The sequence below is a fragment of the Cygnus atratus genome, chromosome 1 (genome assembly GCF_013377495.2).
Source record: "Cygnus atratus isolate AKBS03 ecotype Queensland, Australia chromosome 1, CAtr_DNAZoo_HiC_assembly, whole genome shotgun sequence".
NCBI lineage: Eukaryota > Metazoa > Chordata > Aves > Anseriformes > Anatidae > Cygnus > Cygnus atratus.
The window spans coordinates 8,680,772-8,695,829 of record NC_066362.1 but is presented as its reverse complement, the minus strand read 5'-3'; the positions used below and the strand labels follow the sequence as shown (position 1 = coordinate 8,695,829).

General features: G+C 36.1%; 1 protein-coding gene across 9 annotated transcripts in view; it reads right to left on the bottom strand.

Annotated features, from left to right (window-relative positions):
* SEMA3D (semaphorin 3D) overlaps positions 1-15,058 on the bottom strand; it is a 148,735-nt gene that overhangs the window by 111,384 nt on the left and 22,293 nt on the right. The window contains exons 2-4 of one of the 9 annotated variants that reach the window (XM_050716799.1): positions 4,942-5,058; positions 3,391-3,458; positions 2,018-2,584 (exon numbers count right to left, since the gene is read on the bottom strand). The exons of 3 other annotated variants lie outside the window; for them this stretch is intronic. The gene's annotated coding sequence lies outside the window, so the exon portion shown is untranslated. Of the gene's footprint in view, positions 1-1,359; positions 1,455-2,017; positions 2,585-3,390; positions 3,459-4,941; positions 5,059-15,058 lie in introns of those variants that run through there. 5 more of the 9 variants (XM_035549423.2, XM_050716798.1, XM_035549424.2 and 2 more) reach the window with 5 other exon arrangements.

Genomic DNA, 15,058 nt, shown 5'->3' with positions numbered 1-15,058 from the left:
AACAATATAAAAGTCATTTTGCCCACAGCCACCCAGCTTATCCATAGAATCATAATCCAACGGACCCTACTAAAACCAACCAAACAAAAACAAGCAAAAAAGTTGGCAGAAAGAGAAGAGTAAATACTTACATTTACAAATATAATTATAATGTTTATTTCATGTCACAGCAAATACTGTGCTAAAATTGTAGCTAGATTTGTCTGATATAAGCAGAAATTTATTGCCAGTGAGTTTATTTTTCTTGGAATTTTTCTTATATGCTTGTAGGTACTCACAGACATCCCAGCTGTATCTAAAAGCTGCCTATAGGACTCTTAAAGAAAACTAGAATGTTGCAAATATTAAGGATAGACCTCTTTGTATTACAGTTGGCCTCAACACAACCATTTTCAGAATTATTTTTACTGTATTATTTCTGATAGGATGTCTCATTACCTACCAGTATTATTAGTTCATTGTCAGCTGTCTAATGTGATAGTTTTTAAAAAGAATTCAGGCTATTACAGTTTATTGATGGTTAAAAAAATGTTCATTTCATGTGACAGCTGGCCTTTGATCAAATATGTTTGCTGTATATCCAAAGGCATATTTTCATACAATTCCTTTCATCAATGTATGGCCTCATTATTAGATGCACTGTCAGTGAACTCTGTACAGCATAGATTGCAAGGCGTTAATATATAAACTGCAGTAGAGGGAGAGATGTGCCGGAAGGATTTTAATTTACATTTCCAACAAATTTTGATTTAATAATTCATGATCATACACTTGAACTCTTTTGGATGAATATTTTTTATACTGGTTGTCCAACTAATTTTGTGTCAATGCTTTGTACAGCCAATGTGTAAAATGATATTCAACTCAACGTGTACATTGCAGTGCACTGATCTGTGTTTTTTCATTAGCCTAGTTATTTTATTGTTAGGCTGAATGTATTTGCTTTCTTGTTTCTTGTTTTGTTTTTGTTTGCTTTTTTTCTGTTGTTGTTGTTGTTTTTAGATTTCATTTTTTATTTCATTTACATTTGTAGACTAAGTGATAGGGAGGTAGCAGAACCACTATAACACATCCTATTTGTAAGCTTACACAATTCATTTTGTCCTAACTTAATGTGGATCTATTTCTCTTGATAAGTTTCCCCTGAGTACTGATCACTACAGCACCTGAGCAGTTTAAAAGCTTTAATGCTTCTATTCTCTATCCACTACCCTCACCACTATGAGGCAATTGATTTTTTTTTAAATGTTGCCATAGGAGATGACATCACTTGCATAAGGTCACACCAACAGTTAGGACCAGTACCCACATCCCCTCGACATCCAGGCAGTGCCTTAGTCACCCGGCCACCCTTCTCACCAGGGACTGCATACTGCTGGCTGTGATTCCTGTGGCAAGATCGATGACTCACATACCACTTCTTCCCGTGTTATACTCTTGATTTCAGCCCTTGTGCAAACTGCAGAAAATTACAAGCAATCACAGTTTCATTTTCCATAAACAAGAATTTCACAGAGCTGTGTAAGGCCTAACACACACCGTGTGTGAGTTCAGACATCAGGTTATCAAAGCCTATGTTCACTGCTAACCAATTTGACCATTTTCAAGGGTTAGAACATGCTGCTACCAGACCCTGAGGGAACTTTCTGCCTGATTTTTGCAATAGAAAGCAATTTATATTTGGTGCAAGAGAGTCATTCTGGAGGTCTATTTTTAAGCTGCTTTGTGAAGGGTGCTAGCACAACAGTTCCTGGAATCTGAAACAGCCATACTGAAAAAGAAAACAAGAATTCAGGCATCACCACCTCCATTCAACACAGAACTATTTCCACTTTGGTTTCAAACCACAATAACTTTCCTTTGTCTCGTGAGGACAAAGTGAGGACACAGACTGCACAGATGAATCAATACTTAACTGAAAAATAGCAACGCTTTTTAGACAGTTAATTAGTTGGTTACTAAGGAAGTGCCATAACCAGTATATTAATAAGAAAAAAGGTAGAGAGTAAAATTTCACCTCTAGTTTCTTTGTCCTCTAGGAGGACCAGGCAGACTTGATCTTGAGGGATTTCTAAAGTTTCATTCCCTATGAGGGTGGTCAACACCAGAACAGGAGCGCAGAGTTCTGGGTTCTCCATCCATGCAGACATTTGAATCTGGACTGGACACAGCTCTGAGCAACCTGATCCAAAGCTGAAGTTCTCTTTTCTTTGAACTGCAGATGGGACCATATGACCTCCTGATGTCTATTCCTACCTACATTTTTCTACTAGTTCTTTTAACAGCTAGTGGACAGAGTAATAACTGAACAGGATCATACACTGAACATCTTCAGCAGCATCCAACAATATTGTACTCCTCAACTTAAGGTTCTGACAGCCATCAAATGGTTGTTCCTATTCCACAGTGATCACTCTCATCTTATCAAGGACTCCTGTGATGAGGGCAGCACTTATGCGATCTGCTCACAGATCAATCCGTTTTACTACTGAAATATGACTGAATTCAGAAATTCTTTCCGTCTGTGAAACTGTCTGAAAGCAGCAATCATTCAAGAGCTGATTCACAAGCAGATCACAAATACCTGTATCAAGAACAGCAATGCACACAAGATGCATTAAGTACACACAAAATGGGTATAGAAACCACATTAGCTATACAACTTAATCCAATATCTCAAGAACGCCAGATATTGTTCACACAAACAGTCCTGGCTTGCCCATCCCATGAGAACTTAGCACTAGAATCAAGTCTTAAAATATTGACTCTGTATTTGAGATAATGCTTTTGTCTGCACTGAACAGATAAGAAGGGGATTTCTTCCAGGGTTCCCCCTTTGGAGCTAGAAGAGGAAGCTGGGTGAGAAATACCACTGGATGGACTGGTGACACTCAAACAAAACCAACAAGCATTGCTCACCCAGAAGAGAAAATATCAGCTGTGTATTCCAGCCTGACACCCCTTTTTTTCTGGTCCAAATTAGAAACTCCTTTCTGCCAGTCTATTATATGCCAGACAGATCAAGAAATGGAGGCCACTGTCCTTACTATGCTAAATGCTTCTTAAGGGTGTGGGAAGAAAAATGACTAGAAAGGATTTGGCCTCCATGCCAGCTTTAGCTAGAAAAGGGATGTGGTGGAGAAGAATAAGTTGTGTTTCCATAATCACAACTGAGCAGGTGTCAAACATCCACCACAGGTGCTTGTTCTATAGAGGATCCCATTCCTTGGTAAAACAGGCACTCCCCAAAGAAACCAGGGCTTGAAGACATCCAGGACTCTAATGTCAAATGAGCCTGATGCAAGTTTATTAAATCCCTTGGGATCATGATGATTAACTATCTTCCTTAAGCTATTCCCCACTGGGCTTTAGTGCTTTTAAACCACTGACCCTTTGAATTAGAGGTAGATTTCTCTTTTCACAGCTGTGACTCAACACAGGGAGGAATTCAGAGGCATCTGAAAACAAAGACAGGCAGAATTTAAAACAAAATCCTTCAATGACAGATCTGGAGAGTGATGGCTGCAGCTGGAGTTACAAATATAACTACTAACTAAATGAACATGCATTATGCAAAACCTGTACATGGACTGTCTGTATGAAGTGCAATTTCTTTGTAAAAAAAAATCGGAAAACTAGAACCAGTAAGAATGAAGCATCATAATAACTGTATATTGGCTATTTAAAAGGAAATTTGGTTTGTGGGTCCTTCAGCAAATTAAACAGTAACCACCTATACAATAAGGAGAAAAATAATAACCTGTTAGACAAACTAATCCTTGATCTTTTCTTTTATTTTATTTTTTGGATCTGCACCGCAAAACCGAAATCCTTGTGCCCAGAGACAAATAAAATAAGATGTATTTTTTAAAATGTATGTATGACACATCTCTCATTTTTAATTTAAATTATTCAATAACTAGCACATACTTTATTGAGTCTTTGCAAAGGAAATGCATTATTATCATTCCAGTTTCATGGCTAGGAATGTATTCATTAGCCACCATAGGTGGACTTGAAGTGGGTAAGATGTGGAATCAAATTATATTAATTAATAGTTATTCATGTTACTACCTTAAACATTATATGCTTTTTTCTACAGAGTTTAATAACTTATCAGACATGACATGTCAGTTTTAAATAAACACACGTTTATTTATAAGTGTAAAGATGAAGTTTACAAAATTCAGCAAATATCTTGAAGATGCTAAAGCATGGAACACAGTTACTGAGGAATACACCAATTGACCATCTTCACACAGCACTGCAAAAGCTAAACAATCAAGGACTACTGGAAACTGTTTCGTTTGTCTGCTCAGCACGGGTATGTGACTTGCATTAAAGTCACAGGCAATAATGTACTTGCACTCAAACCCTGGACTGGCTGATGTCAAATGAAGTTCAACCATTCATATTAATAGGATCAGCATTTGTATGAGGGAATGGAAGCCTCTTAGACCTGACGGTCATGAATTGACAAGCTATCGAACATTTCTTCTGTTGTGCTGACCGTCCTCCATCCTCAATGAGATCAGCTGTCTAGACCCTTAGCCCCACTGCAGCTGCTTTGTGCTCCTCCAGAGGCGTAGAAAGAGCTCATTGCTAATTCTTTCTGTGTAATATACAATGCAGGGTGAGGTCTCACGACTCTCTTTCTAGGACACAGAGAATAGTCACATTTCTCCTGAGCCCAGAAAAATCATAGCCTCATGCACGCAGACTTTGAGTTTTGTTTATCTGAAGATCTGTGATTGAGACATAGGGTGACAGGAGTGCTGTTACAAAACAAACAAACAAATACTGAAATTATCATCTTGAAACAACAAAGTCAACTTAAAATTTCTACCAAGAAAATTACTGCTAAACTACTATTGTCTTGCACCATTAATAAACTGGGTGAAGATTTTTTATTTTTTTCAGATGGACTTCATGGAAAAATACCTTCTCATAGCACTTTTCTTGACAGTTTCCAGAGCATCTATAAGCTTGTGGATTGTTCTCATTCTAGCAATCATCAGGCAGTAATTTCAGATGGCTGATACAAATGGCAGATATTGTCTGCCAAAACATTAACATACACAGAGAAAAACATTGCAGCAGATATTTTCTTTCTTCTTAACATTAAGTAGAGAAATTTTTGGAGTAAGGACAGTTATAATTTTTACCATCATCATTAACACTCTTCATAATAAGAACAACAATAACAACACCCATTACTCTAACATATTTTATACTTTTTTTTCCCAACAACAATTCTGCCAGAGGCAAATTTATACGATAAGAAAGTTGTCTGCTGGCAGTGACATTTAGAAGTTATAACCTAGGTGTGTCGGTCAGGACATGCAGAGTGAGTCAATTCAAAAAGCCCACTCATACCTTGGCATCTCTATTCATTTATAGGCACCTCAGCTACATTCTTGTTTTCCAGAAGTGCTTTTATAAACATTTAAAAAACACACAAAACATAAAAAAGATAAGAATTCAGCATGCAAGGCCAATCTCAACAAAGGATGTGACCAAAGATGAAAACAAGATTAAAATAAATGCCTTATGCGCTTAATAAAAAATTTCAATATAATGAGTCACTGAATTGACTCATGAACTATGAGTTGACCATGTCCCTTTTAACTGTTCCACAAAACAATCTCCTTTCTGAAAAAGACTGACATTTTTTAGCAGATATAGTTACTACAGCTGATTGGGTTTTGTTGGTCAATAGCATATGCGTACTGTAATGTGAGCTATGGTACTGAAGTTTGGCTGCAGGTTTAGAAAGCAGCACATAGAAGATTTGCAGCTAGATCAGAAAATTCCGTCTGTATGTATTTGGAAAGTTACCAGAAGAAATCACCAGGAAAACACTGCAAATCTCTTCCTCGCAGAAGTATAAGATGAAATGGAAAAGCTATAAAGGCAAGACTGCAAACATATACACTCAGTAATTGAAAAAGTAATCACATTTGAGCTTCTTTCAACATTAATGTTGCCTCTCAGTTTGCTTTCCTTAGCAATATGTAGCACTAAACACATTACCAATTTTCTACATTTAAACAATATTGGTTTTTTTCCACCTTCAACATTCATTTCCTACTTCAGAAAAACCCTCTTAGACATCACCTTCTTACTTAAATGAGAATATAATCATGTTTGCAATGGCCAGGCCAAAGATTCATCCAATCTAGTAGTCTGCTTTCAACAGTAAGCCTAAGGAAGAATAAGAATGGAACATTCATATATGATGTTTCTCTACCTTTATCAATCCCCCCCCGCCCTTTTCTTTTTTTCGTCTATTTTCAGATCAGGAGATCTCCTGAGCCTATTGTGGCTTCTCTATTTAACCCCTACTAGATACCACTTTCAAGTACTTAACAGAATCCTTTTGAGCCATTATAAAATTCTTACATCTACAACACAACCTGGCAAACAATTTTGCATGTCTACTACTCAATGTGTGTGGAGCCACCTCTAGTACCACCAACAACATGAAAACATATTGTTTTCACCTTTCATAATACTAGCCAGAAAGTAGATCAATAAAATTATTATTATTATTAACAACAACAACAACAACAACAATATCAAAATATATCTTCCTATTTGGGACAATAAAAATGGGAAGATTCTGATTTAAAAGTCATGATCTTTCAGATATGTTGCCGTTAGAGGCATTATGCATTCTATACTTCATTATATAGTAGATGTATAGATTGTCTAGGAAATTAAAGAGAAAGTTGATCAACAAAAATTAAGAAGGTGATAGTGGTGGTCAGCTCCAATGAGTGTTTGTTGCCAGATGAAAATACATTGCTACGGTCACTGCACAAATGAAGATGTAAGGGTTCACAACTGAATGTGTGCTTGGAATCCAGGACAAGGTTGTGCATTTGACTATAAAAGTTTTTGCCAAGCTTGGCAAATATACGGGTGGGGAAAATCACAGTGTTTCACAGTGGCTCAACACCAGTAGCAAAAAGGCTCCCATGCATTGCTCTCGGTGAACACCTTCAGGCAGTAGGATGGAAAAAGTGCCCCAGTACCCCCAGTACCCACCAGCTGAATAGCGCAGTCACCTCTCTCCCTGACAAGGCCCTCTATTTCTCTCATGTTGAGCAAAATTAAATTTTACTGTACTGAATTTTTTTTTCCCACATCCAGAAATTTTATTCTCATTATAAAGGAAATATAAGGGGTGAGAGGTGTTGCTTTTGCACAAGTTGAGAATACACCTCTAAAATCTTCTGCTATCAAAATTAATATGATAAATATTTTTTAATGTATTTTAAGATTTATGGTATAAACAGAATATATGGAAATACAATTAAGAATTCTATTAATCTTTATGTCTCAAAGTGTGAGTAATGTAGGAAACAGCAACATACAGCTGAGAACACTAAAACTGTGAAGATACATGTTTTCCATTGAAAAATCTGGTCTTACCCACTCTTGGTGCCAGAAAGGCAGACCGGATGAGATACTTGTTTACTCCAACCAGGACATTTCCTTAACTCTTGGACATTATTTTAAGATGTGATGACCATCTTACTCCCACTGGAGAATTATCACTGTCATGAAGTCAGTAGGTCAAAACTTTAAATTTACAGCTCGTGAAAGGAATTCCTCAGTTAAGTGTGTTATATTCTAGTGGACTTGTGGACAAATATAAACTCTAAAGAACAACTGTACTTTATATACTTCATGCTTATATTTCATACATACACTGACATTAATTTAAGGGCCTGTCAGAATACAGCTTCATTAGTGATACCCTACTTAGTGAATCATGAAGGGTAGTAAATATCCAAATGGGTTACATCTCATAGAAATACTACAATGAACCCTAAAGGGAAAAAAACATCCCTTCTTTTGACAAAAAAAAAAAAAGATAAAAAAAGGAAAGAGAAAAAAAAAAGATTTAAAACAATAACATAATAACATAAGCTGTAATTATATTAAAGAATGAAATGATTTATCTTTACTTATTTAGAATTAAACATTTCTGTAGTTATTTTGATCATCTCTATAAAAACATCAAGTTTCAAATAAGTTGCTAACTGCAGAGGATCGTAATAATATGATATTTCTGTCATTGTCTAGTGGTTTTCAGAGATGTTTCAAAAAATGCACACATTCAAAAGTTCTATGACTTTTTCATCAAAAATTAATATTAAAACAGTGATGGAAAACATTACACTTTCTGAAAAAACATCTCATTAAGTTTTAAAACAGAAATGTCATACCTCCTTTTTCAATTACAGCTACTTTTAAGATTTTCCAAAGGTACCTACAATTTGGCTTTGAACCTGCTATTGCAAAGTGCCAAAAAAACCTAATTACAGCAAGGAAAATGTTGTGTGCACACATATGTAGGTGTTTGTCTATAGTCTGCGTGAGCAATTGAAAAATATCCAAAATATACACTGAGCAAACCACATAATTAAAATTACTCTTATGCAGAGTGAATTTCTCTTTAAAGTAAAAAATAGTGGAAGGAGAGCATAGACTTCTCAGTACTGCTGAGTACTGAGAGCAAAATGCTTCATCTAATGAGTAATCTCTGGAGCACATGGATGTTTACCTCACTCTGGGCAAGCTAAAGTGCATGGACAGACTATTACTTTATCCGATGTGCAATAACTTGTTAAGCAACTGTAATGAAACCACATTCTTCCACAAACTTATGCACTGCATGTCTATATTTTCTCCATGCCAGTATGACATTTTGACTCCCAAATATTAAATGCTTAAAAAAATACAAGCATGTCCAAAGTTAGAATATCTGAATCTAGATCCACAAATCACTAGAACTGGTGAAAACTGGAACCCACGTCCAAAGTCTCTCCAAGTTTGGCAGGTAGAGCGTCTGAATCCACTCTGCCTTCAGGAAAAAAAAAAAAAAAAAAAAAAAGTAATAACAAGAATACAATACAGTTAAACCGTATTGTTTCCTAGGTGAATAATGGTGAATGGATGGCAGATTTATTAATATGATCAATTGCTTGGATATGATTCAGAAAAAAAAAAGAAGAAAGAGAAAGAGAAAGAAGGAGAAAGAAAGAGAGAGAGAAAGAGAGGAAAGAGAGAAGGAGAGAGAGAGAAAGAAAGAAAGAAGGAAAGAAGGAAAGAAGGAAAGAAGGAAAGAGAAAAAGAAAGAAAGAAAAAGAAAAAAGAAAGAAAGAAAGAAAGAAAGAAAGAAAGAAAGAAAAAAAAAGAAAGAAAGAAAGAAAAAGAAAGAAAGAAAGAAAGAAAGGAAGAAAGAGAAAGAAAGAAAGAAAGACATAGTCTATAGATTAAAAGCAAATGCTGGCAAATGTCTTCCGAGATCCTCCAGATTTTTCTTTGGGAGAATGGCAAAAGAAGGGATTTTGGTAAAGCTTCATTTCCTTCCATTTTTGCACTTCTGCCTGTTGTTGAAGTGTAGGTCAGTGAAGTTTTGAGACTTGTATTTGGCTTAAACACAGATGAAGTTATAAAAAAAGCAAATCTAACAGATAAACCAGGACTCGTAATGAATATGGAACCTCTCAATATCACATTAGCAACCTTTCTGGTACATTTTAATGTTTCATCTTGTATGCAGGACACAGATTTCATTGTTTTGAGGCTACTGAGCACCTTTTCTAGTATGGTAACTTTTCACTTCTCATTGACATCAGTGAAAGCTTAAAGCAGTTCTTCAAAGTATTTAATAACTTTCTAGGCCCTTAGAATCCTATTCTTTCCATAATTTCATATTACTAGGTAAGGAAAGTTAAACAGACAGAGAGTATACACTGTATTCCTTTGCAATATGTGAATGTGTAGTATCTCCGATTTTATGTATGTCTTTCGATGTGTTTGATCCAAACTTCTGGCTGCCAATGTAAAAGCAGTTTTACAGTGAGCTCTAATGAATATTCTTATAGCCAAAATAGACTAAGGATATAAATGATGCAATAATCAAAGAAAAGTACCTTGTCCATACTCAGATGTAGTTGTGCATGGTAGGTATCTTGTTCCATAGGGAACTACTGTGATTCACAGCAACTGCATATGAATTTCCAGTTTATGATGATCTTATTCCTTAAACATTAAAAACTAAATATATTTTACAGGCTTTTATTTTTAAATAATAATAATAATGCAGAAATACCAATAAATAATCATCTAAAATTTACTTGGCATAGTTGTGTATTTCTCACAAGAGACCTTTTATACCAAAGCATGGCTGAAATCTCAAAATTCCTTCAAATGCTTATCTGTTTTAATGATAACTGCAGCTGCACTCAAAAAATGTTGCTCTTGATATCACTTACATTCCCACAGGAGTACAAAACTGTGATGCAAGGGTTTAAAAAAAAGTGTTCTTATTGGGACACTGGAAAAAGACATAGTTTTATTCTTTTGATTATGCATAATAGTTTATTTTGGGGCAACATGATGAAATATATGTTCCTTCTATTTTTTTTTTTTTACTTATTTTTTTTTTCTGAAGCTTACCGATTTTCCCATTATTAATATGAAAACAGGCCAAAAGAAAAAAACAGGATGAGAGATCCAACAAATTCAGAATTCAAGCGCAGTCATTTGGGCCACTGAACATCTTCAGTGGAAGCAATTTAGTCCTAGGCATGGGAATATTGACAAAGAAATGTTATGAACTCCTGAAAGCTGTTTGCAATCTGTCTGGGATCAAAGGGAATCGAAGCAATTATGAAATTGTCTTGTAGGCAAGGTAATATTGTACATAGCGATCTTGGAATGAATTATTTAAATATTCATATTTCTATATTTTTAAAAGGTGTATATAAGTCCCATGAGTAATTTAACAATGATGATTACAAAGTAGTGATTATCAGTGTTGAATTAGTGCTGGATTATTAATGATCTAATATTAAATTTAAAAATTAGATTTATCCCACCCTTGCCCACTAAGGACTAAGAAAATCAAAATTATTTATTTCAGTATGGTAAAGACATATTGTTTCAAAAACCTAGTGACTATATGTGTTCAATTTAATTTATAAGTCCCTGGTTATTGCTGCACTTTTACTCATACAAAACTAAACTAACATACCCTGCTGTTTGATGCATATTTGCAAAGTCAGAATAGAGAAAAAAAAAAAAAAAAGAGGAAGGAAAAAAAAAAAGCACAAGACTTAGAGACACATCACTACCCTTTGCAGAAATGTCATTCATGCCACAAATAAAGTGTAAACTTAGAAAAACATCATCACCCAACAAACAAGCAGTATTTGCCGAACCAAATGCATGTGTCTGGAACTGTTCTCCCATTCTAATTGGCGGCAGGCTCTGGTGCAGTGCAGCAGGATGCTGAAGTTGAGAAATCCCTCACACTGGTCATGCAGAGTTCAACACCCAGTGCAACAGCAATTGCTTAACTCCTGGGGCAGGAGGCACAGAGAGAAATCCCCCGAAACTGATGGGGAAGCAATGCTGTCGCTTCTCACAGACAACCTTGGCGGGGTAACAAAGGCAGGAAGAATTACAGTGAAGCTGGCTGTAAGGTGGCAACACAGCATCACAAAGACTGAGTCTCACCCTGGGGGACTGCTGGTGTGGTTTAAAAGTGGTAGAGTACTGGGGTGCAAATGACAGCAAGAAAGGATGAGGCTTCCTGAGCAAGCTGAGGCCTGTGCCTGTTCTTCCAGTGCTGCACCACTGTATTTGCGTTATTGCTGTGTCAAGCGGGAATGCGGGGGGGTGGGTTAAGTCCCAAACCCTGCAGTGATCATCCCAGGAGAGATTCCTGCCTCCCATTTGTCTTCAGAAATGGAGGCGCACCTACACAAAACAGAAATGATTCATGATCCTTAGAGCAAAAGTTGAACCAGAATGTGCATGTCTACAGCTGGCAGATTGTCAAACTCAAAGACTATCAGTCACAGGACAACCAGGACATCTCGGCTCATTCAAAGCACCTAATTCTAAGCTGATGTTTAATTTAGAATGCTTCTGCAGCAAGACAGTTGGTTATGACACCCAAGTACATCCAATGGCAGACAGAGAAAAAAGATAACTGAAGGAGCTTGGTCATTCTCAAAAACCTGTTCTTTGACAATTTTTAGAATTAGGTGAGTACGAGTAGTGAACTGAAGGATACACTCAGTGGGACCTGGCCCAGTCTGATATCCAAGCTAGAAGACACAAAATTTTGAAAGTTGGCAACAACTCTTTTCCTTCTTTCCTGTGTGTCAGACTAACCTCGACACTGAGTGTGTCTTCTACTTCAGCCTTCTCCAACATATGGTTTCAGGCAGAATGTTGCCTGTAAAATCCTTATGCATTTATTCCAATAAATGAAGCATTTCAAATAAAACCAGAATGTTTTGAGGGGAACCAAAAGGCAATGCTGCCTCCTCAGTGCTAACATGCTATCAGCCACGGACAAGGTTGGGAACACATTCATTACTGGGGTACTGAGCTGTCATGTCTTCACAAAAACATTCAGCTTGATCAACCAAACTGTGGACCTTGATTTATCCATCTAACAGCCCCGTTCAGCCCTCCTGGGCTGGACTTTGCCCAGTGCTGCTGCTGGGAAGCTGCAGAGCATCTCTGGGAGAGAACCTGCAGGGAGCAGAGAGGGGGAGGAAGGAACGCAGTCAGATAGGGTCTACAAGAGTTGGAAGTGGGAAAAGGCTGAGCCAATTACCCTGTGTGAACTGACTATAGGAACAATAGCTACCCAGACAAAAGGCAGTCTAATGCAACTGTTACAACCCAGCCAGTTTTGAAAGGCAACATATGAAAAGACAACCACGTTTTCAAAATCCTCAGGATATTAACTTCATATTTGTGTGTTGTATTAAGAAGGCTAACGTCATGACAACAGCTCAATTTAGAACAAACAATAGACCAATAAATACAATACTAGTGCTTTAAAATAATTAAATAACCATTTGTTCTTACATTTATGTTGCTTCCAAATATTGGCAGAATTCCTTCAAAATAAACAAACAACTCTTTTTTTTTTTTTTTAATTTTTAAAGATTACATGTTGGCAGTAATTTAGGCAAATCTGGACATTTGTTCCATTCGTCTGAGGTGAAAAAAACAAAGACACATCTATCACGTTGCATTTTCACTCTTAAAAAGCCAAAACAAGGACCCTCAAGGGAACGAGAAGTTTAATTATAAACTATCACTGCAAAACAAGATAGATCCTGGACATATCACTGGGCAGACATTCAATACACTAAGCCAATATAATCTGATTTTTTTTTCCTCAGTGCAGGGCCAAGGTTCTTTCATGGTGTAAAAAGACAGTCAGCAAAATAGTGATCAGCTACAGAGGCACAAATGTTGGTGCAAAATAATCTTCTTAATATGATCAATGGTTCTCCAGAAGCACTCACAAGTGTAGAAAAACACAAGCAGTCCTATTAATCAGCAGCCCATTGTTTATTACGTTGTGGACTAAATTTGTGCTATATAACAATGAGAAAATGTCAAGTGTTAGTGCACAATTATATCACTTTGTCTGCACTGCAGTTTTCACTTTAATTCAGTTCCTATAAGGCTTTTTGTAATTGTTGTATCAAATGTTACAGCAGAAACATCTTAGTGAAAAAACAGAATAAATGCACCCCCCCATTTTTTTTCACCTTCCTCACCAAAAAAAAGGAGAAAATCTATTCCAGAATCCTCAGTTTAAAATATGTCTTAATCACACATGATACATCAAATACTTTCTTCATCATTTCTGTAAATATAAAAACTGAAAATTCCACAGAAAATTCCCCCAACAGAAAAATGTATTTATTTAATAAATAAATAATGTTGAAAGAACTTCAACCTCCTACAATCCTATGAGTCTATTTCATAAGGCTGCATTTTGGATTTCCATTGAGTAACAGAGAAGAAAAAGAGTAATGTCAATAACACTGTCAACAAGGTCAAGTCCCAAAGGAATCCGTATGAATTCCTTCTAAAACCCCGTGTAGATCTATAAACTGTCTTGATCTTACCCACCACATCGGTATAGCATGGAGCTTATTTTAAACTACCGTATAGTGACAGCCTGATCCTGTTTTCACAGAGATGAACTGTACCTCTATAAAGGCATATAGCTGTCTCATAACATGAGAGGAGTCCATCTGGTAAATTGATTCTCTTGAAGAAATGCATTACAGAAGTAAAGATGAAAGTTTTATAGTGACTCTAGAGAAATACTGAGAGAAATAGACATTTAGAGAAATCTTTCACCTTTCTAAATTCAAACATGACACTAAAGATGAATGTTAATCTACTTTTCTACAAACATAGATTTCCACTTAGATTCAATATGTAAAATTATTATATAAGATTATTCCTTATTAACAGAGGTAGTACTATTGCCCATAAAAATATAGAGGTAATAATATTGTCCTTAAAATACTTTTTAAAGTACACAAGCCTCTTGATAGCATACAATGTCTGAACATGCTAATGTGAAAATTGATTTCTTTTGCCTAAATCATGATGATCAATTCTTCAGCAAAACTTCCAGTTGTAAACAGAGATTATCTGATTCATACTCATTTCTCTTCTTCATTCTTTTCCCAGCAATTACCTCCTTTGTACTTTAGTGAGGGCCTTCACATTTTTAATGAAAGTAGCAGAGATTTATAATAAAGATTTATAACAAAATCTCCACTATAGAGCTGTATCAGAGTAATGCATAAAGTAATCAGTAAGGAATAGATTGGTATGTGCACACTGACTTTAAGTTGCACTAATTTGACAGAAAAGGATCATGACCATCATGATGCTATAATATCAGTGATACTTTCGTTCATTAGTACACAAATATTAAATTTATAATCTTAGTTCCAGTTTTGAATTATTTTATGACAGAATAATTAGCAAACACATTCATTCAGATGATCTGAATGAAAGTAGAGCTCATCTTTACTAAATTTAGTGTAAAAAATATTTGATGACATCTCAGAGGAACAGACTCACCTCCATTCACTGTAGCTACCCAAGAAGTAGAAGCTGGCAGCCTGGTCACTCAAAGCTACATGCATAACCAACAGAGAGGAATGGGAACCACCAGGAAGTTAATCATGGGAACCCC